Below are 6,383 nucleotides of genomic sequence, written 5' to 3' on the forward strand. Positions count from 1 at the left end.
AGGAATATTGTGGGACTGTACTGCTTCAAGGTTGTATATTGTTAGATTTTTGAACTTATATGTAAACATAAGAAGTATATAATTCTTTATGCCTATGTTTTAAAATATATTCTAATTTTTTAATGTTTTTTCATCATATTCTGTACGGACTTAAAGATCAATATATCAATACTTCATGAAAAATACCTGTTCCATGTTATGCCTAAGATCTTTGATATTCAGACAGATAGTGAGGTTAAGCTTAACAGCCTAAGTTGTATGGTAATAACAATAAGCTTGACTTCTGGATGGTTAACATCCTAAATTTACAGACCAAAATTAGAGAAAGAGTAGGGCCACAAGGAAAGCCAACATTTTGGCCCTAGCCTTCCAAGGTCAATTAAGACTCAGGACATAGGTGAACTTGTACTGTAATATCATGTAACTCAGTAGTGTTCCAAATTTTCTGATCAAGGAAATTATGGGGCCAAAGAGGAAAGTGATCGATGATGTAGAGTATGCCTAAGGAGACTCACATGGAGAGAAGACATTCTCTCAGCCTTTCACAGAGAGCATATTGGCCAAGCAATGGCCATGACTCATCCACATGGCTGACACTGAAATGGTTCTACAATCTGAGGTACAGGGTTTCAGGATAAATCCTGAGGGGATTTCACTGACCTTCTCAGACCCACAAGCTACAACTCTTGTTGCCTAGGTCCTGCTTTACCTTGTTCTTAACCATCCAGCAGAAAAGTATATAAATGAAATATAAGAAATAAAGACATGCTGTTATGTTGAAAAAAAAACAAAGAATAAGCAGTAGATGGTTTGAATTCCTACTCTTCTAATCTTATCCATGCCTTTTCATGCTTTTCAAATGATCTATACTATAGATTATTGTTATTATAGTCGTAGTGTCCTGTTTTAAATATTCTTTTTTAAAAATAAGTTGAAGTAATTGAATTCATTTTGTTTGAATTCAAAGCATTCCTTTAGACAGCTGCATGTTTCATTAGAGTTGCTTTCTATTCTCAGATATGCCACAGAAAACTGAATTGTAGCTGTGTAAAACTTCTAATCAATTTGTGTATTTATTAAATTTTGTGGGCCGGGGAGATGGCTCAGTGGAATAAGCACTTCCCTGGCAAGTGCAAGGGCCTGAGTTCAATCCCCAGTTCTGCAAAAATAAGTAAGTAAATAAATAAATAAACAAACAAACAAACAAATAAATATAAAATAAAATAAAATTTGTATCTGGAGGCTCTGGGTGATTCTGGAAGAAACAGGACAGTGATGTGGATATGGGAAAACAAAAGAAAGCAAGAAAATATGTGACCATGAAGCTAATGCTTAGTCTCAGAGATGAGAGACTCAAACAAAAGGATCCATTAAAACCTAAAAAGAGAGAAAAGAAAGATCCCAGTGCCCTAAAGGAAAGAGAAGTCCCCCAACAGCGTTCCTGCTCATTCTTCCAGTATAATACATAGCTGGGCCCACCTTCTCATATCCTAGTTGATACCAACTTAATCAACTTTTCCATCAAAGCCAAATTGGACTTGGCATAATCAACGATGGACAGTCTGTATGCCAAGTGTATCCCGTGTATAACTAATTGTGTAATGGCAGAAACTGAGAAATTGGGACAGAGGTATTGAGTAACTCTAAGGATTGCCAAGGATCCATGGTTTGAATGATTGCCTTGCGCACATAAAGGGAGCTACATAGATGACTGCTTAGTGCAGAGGTTTACTCAGTGCAAGTGTTACACTGTGGCCACAGTTGACCAGGACCTAAAACAGAGAATCTGGAGGATCTCTGGAGTTCCTGTCATGTACGTTTCTAATCACAGATATAACATCGAATGGACACCAGGTGATTATGGAGCCCTTCAGTTCTGATTCTTACAAAACAAAGTTCCTCTGCCTCCTTCCAACCAAGTTTTTGTATGCAGCTCATTCATCATGCTGTAGCATGAATTATTCACCTACTTTCTATACTATCAGCTGAGTATGGCTAAATAAACTCACCTTTCTGAAAAAAATGTGTATCTGGAGATAAGGATAGTTTCTAGAGGTCATGAGTTTTCTGACCCTTTACAGTTAAAAAATTATCTGTGTTAACTTCACATTTTTTCCCAATTTCTGTAGCTTTTCCACTTCTCTTCAGGTTTCAAGGGTCTGAAATAGAAATGGGGCTAGCTGGACTTTTCAGGATCTAGTCATATTTTATTCAGTTTTGCATACACAAACACTTACTGGGTTTTTATCATTAACATGCAGATGTAAAATGGGTGAAATATGTTAATATTTTTCTTCAATTACTGAGTTGTATTTGAATTCTTGATCAGACAATATTTTGGTAAGTTTTAAGGCCTCACACTCGTATGGTCTCCAAAACATATAGCAATAGGATTTATGTACTTATAGAATGCTAGTGAGGGGCTGGGGAGATGGTTCAACAGAATAAGTGCTTCCCTAGCAAGCACAAGGGTCTGAGTTCAATCCCTGGTTCTGCAAAAAAAAAAAAAAAAAAAAAAAAAAAAAAGAATGCTAGTGAGAGAGAATTTATCATATATCATGACTTGCAAAATATAAATAATTTCTAAAAGTGAAAATTATACAGATTTCATTTGTGAGTACAAATACATTGCATTTGAAATTAATTAAGAATTAAACTTAAAATAGCTAAGTTTAAAGATATTTTAAGACTGTGTCAATGAGAACATAAAATTAATAAAATTAATGATCCTTAAAATAAAAATACAAGGGGCTGGGGATATGGCTCAGTGGAATAAGCACTTCCCTGGCAAACACAATGGCCTGAGTTCAATCCCTAGTTCTGCAAAATAAATAAATAATAAAAAGCCTGAGAATTATAAACAAAACAATAGCTGCAATTTCTTCAAAGAGTTTATTCATGAAACACTACCCTCATTAGCTTTATAAATAACTTCTCAAATATGCAAAGAACAGGTAATTCACATACATAAAATGTGGTAGGAAATAGCCATTATTATGATGATGCTAAAAACTAGCAAGACTTTTTAAAAAAATCTAAGGAACATGTAAATTGAATCCAGCAGTCGCTCATAAAATAACATAATACATAGCCAATTTTATTTCAGAATGTGTTGCATCCCTCATTCTTAGCAGTTGTTGTTTCCTCTTGCTTTACTCATAAGACAGAGCTTGTGCACTGGACATTCTTTAAGTGTCTCTCTTGCAGTATTAAGTTCCTTTCAATGCTATCCATCTAGACTCTCAAGCCCAAATTGCATCGCTTCCTTTAGTACTTGTCCTATCATGTCTCCTCTACCCCCACGTCCCTCATCCTCAAAGATTTCTCTCCACTGAATCATTCCTTTCCTCCTGTAATGTCAAGCTCTTAGTCCTCTCAGAATCAGTTTTGCACCTTCTGCTCCTTGCCATAAACGGAACCATCTGCAATTCATATTCTGCCCATCTCTGCCCCACTCCCTTCTACATCTCCAACTGCTTACATGTCCAAAACATAATTTTTTTTCTTATACTGTGCAGTTATGGATTCATCTACAAAAGCAATTCTTCATTCATTCTAGTGACCCTGTTCTTTCTTGAATATCCTGTGACTTCTTAGAATTTTTGTGCTTTTCTAGCATTTCCTATGCAATGTGTGTGCCCTTGATCCTACTATCAATCAACATTATTTTCCTAATGTGTTGCATTTACTCTCTAGGCTTTGAAAATAATTAGATTCTTTTTCATATCCATGTTGCTATATAATTAAATGGATTATGGAAAACACCATAAAATGGGCCTGAGCACAAAGGAGTTTCTCAACATCTGGCAGTTCTATCCTTTCCTGGTTTTTACATGTTTATGTTGTAAATTCTTTTGCATTTTGATCCTAGATCCAAAAGGTCTGTTGCTATCTAGCAGATATATTAGTGGAACTCCTTTTCCCAAATGCAAAACTTCCAATGTACAAAAGTGCATCTCTGGGCTCTTATTTATTTTCTAAGTCCTTTCAATACTCTATATCTACTTCCCACTGCTTCCCAAATTATTTGGCCAAATCTCAGGTAATATCAGTATATTTGTTCTCAAAACCTTTCAGTGATCACACTGCTTATATTAATTTTTTTCTCTAGCACCATGTTTAAAACTGCGATCTCTCTCCTCATCTTCTTTCTATTCTTAATTCTATCTTCCATTCTTATTATGTTCTACATTGAAGCTACTCAAGCTACTTTTAATTGTACCTTTTCATACGTACCTCAAACTCCAAGAATTCTTACTTGACATCAATTGTTTCCTTCTATCATATTATTTCACATGTACTTTATTCTGCTTGTGTGGTAGTTAGCTTACACATGTTTATTTATCTCGACTCTTCTTTCAGCCTTTGAAAGCAAGTTCTATACTTTACTCACACATGTCTTCTTGAAACTTTCTGTAAACTTACAGAAGAAACCTAGTAAACTTGTGTGGATAGACAAATGACAAGTAGATGGATAAATAGAAGGCATGCATGTCACCATGCCTGAATTAAGATAAACTTATAATGTATTTCTTTTTAGATAATTTTGTAAAAGACTGAATAACCACTCATCTGATGAAACTTCCAATGTTTATAGAGTCTACTTGTTATATCAGAAATTAGATATTGTCAAGGGTAATATCTGAGGAAAATTTGTGACCATATAATTTTACTATAGGCCGAGTAAATGTAAATAAATGTTCAATAACTATGGACACCTTGGGAGTGAATCCAGTGCAGTTCTTAGGAGAGAAGCTGCAGATTATTCCAGATCCTTGGAAAAGCTTTCTGAGAAGGTGCTAAAGTTATACTGGGTGCTCTAAGCCAAGAGACTGCTACATTAACTCACTGCCCATGCCTTGGAGATTAAAGCAAATCTCAGCTGACCCATGGATGTTTGTTTTATCATGTTAAACAGTACACCAAACCTTCCCATGGAAAATTCATGAAAAAGACCTAAAGAACCTCCTACGTTAGAAAAAAAAATTCCCCAGTCTATTTGAAATCCAAAAGATAAGTTTAGTGATTTTAATCAAATCCAGAGTTATATTCTAAAATTAGATAAGACATAAAATTAGATAAGAAATCATGCATAAATGCATGATTTCTTTTTGTACATTCATTTGGTAGTCTTATCATTGGTGATGCGCGCCTGTAATCCCGGCTCTTGGGAGGCTGTAAATAGGAGAATCACTATGAGTCTAATCTAGTAGTGAGATCCTGAACACCCTGTAGACCTGTAGTCTTAGTGAGATCCTGAACACCCTGTAGTCTTATCATTAGATAAGACTACCAAATGAATGTACAAAAAGAAATCATGCATTTAAACTGAAAATTTTACTTTTTTCTCATAATCTCAAGCATTGCTAAAACATATTTTATGGTAGATACTTTTTACTTTTTTCTCATAAAAAAATCCACCAGATGTTTACTTGTAAGGAACTATATAAGTCAACACATATTTATTGAGCAGTTTGAAAAGCTTTGTAATTATGAGGTCATAATTGATTTTCCTTTTCAAAAAGAGAAGTGATTTCAAGGAAATTAGGTTTCAACTATCAGATTCCTTGGATTGAGAATTTTGAGCAAACTTTTAACCTGTTTTGTTAAAGCTTAAAATTCAAACCCTGACACGTCCTCCACTGTAACTTACTACTTTTTTGAGGTTCTCATCTTGACTAAGAGATGACTTTCTACACAAAACTTGGAAAACCTTAGGCCCAACAACTGTGCACTATGTTCACCCACCAATTTGGCAGACTTACAAAAGCTGTTTTCCATACCACATTTTGTGTACTATGGAGATTCCAGAGCCAAAATTGGTATTAAGACCAGCAGAAAAACATATAAATATAGACATAGATACAGATTCAGATATAGACATAGATCTATACATTCCTATAGGCCTTTCCTTGGATTGAACATCTGAGAGCAACCACATATATTTGGTTGTGATTTCTTAAATTTCTATTTTATACAAAATGTATTGTCTTCATGGCACCAAATAAGATCATCCCTGTAGAATTTAAATTGTTCTCACAAGTAGAGGTGCCATTTACAATGTTCAGTGTCAAGTGTTTCTCCATGTTTGAAAATACTGCTACTGATTTTATGATTAACAAAAGGACTAAAGAGACATCATTCAGTCAATGTGACCTTTCCAATACTCAAACACATTCCTGCATGCATCCACCTATTTGGAAGTTGCTAAAAGCTGAACTTTTAGAAAGCAAACCTATTTTATTAAAAAAAAAAAAAAAACAGAACTAGAAGAAGTACTTTCCTAGACCCTCAAACTTTAACCATTCCAAGGGTCTGACAAGTGGATGTGATCCACATAGACCTCTTTGATCTGCTACCATCTTAACAAAGACTTTGATTGA

General features: G+C 34.8%; 1 pseudogene; it reads left to right on the top strand.

Moving 5' to 3' along the window:
- Window positions 1-1,283: 1,283 nt before the first annotated feature.
- On the top strand, window positions 1,284-1,880 carry LOC105741592 (annotated as a pseudogene).
- The last annotated feature ends 4,503 nt before the right edge of the window (window positions 1,881-6,383 follow it).

Source organism: Octodon degus, unplaced genomic scaffold (assembly GCF_000260255.1).
Source record: "Octodon degus isolate 3935 unplaced genomic scaffold, OctDeg1.0 scaffold00016, whole genome shotgun sequence".
NCBI lineage: Eukaryota > Metazoa > Chordata > Mammalia > Rodentia > Octodontidae > Octodon > Octodon degus.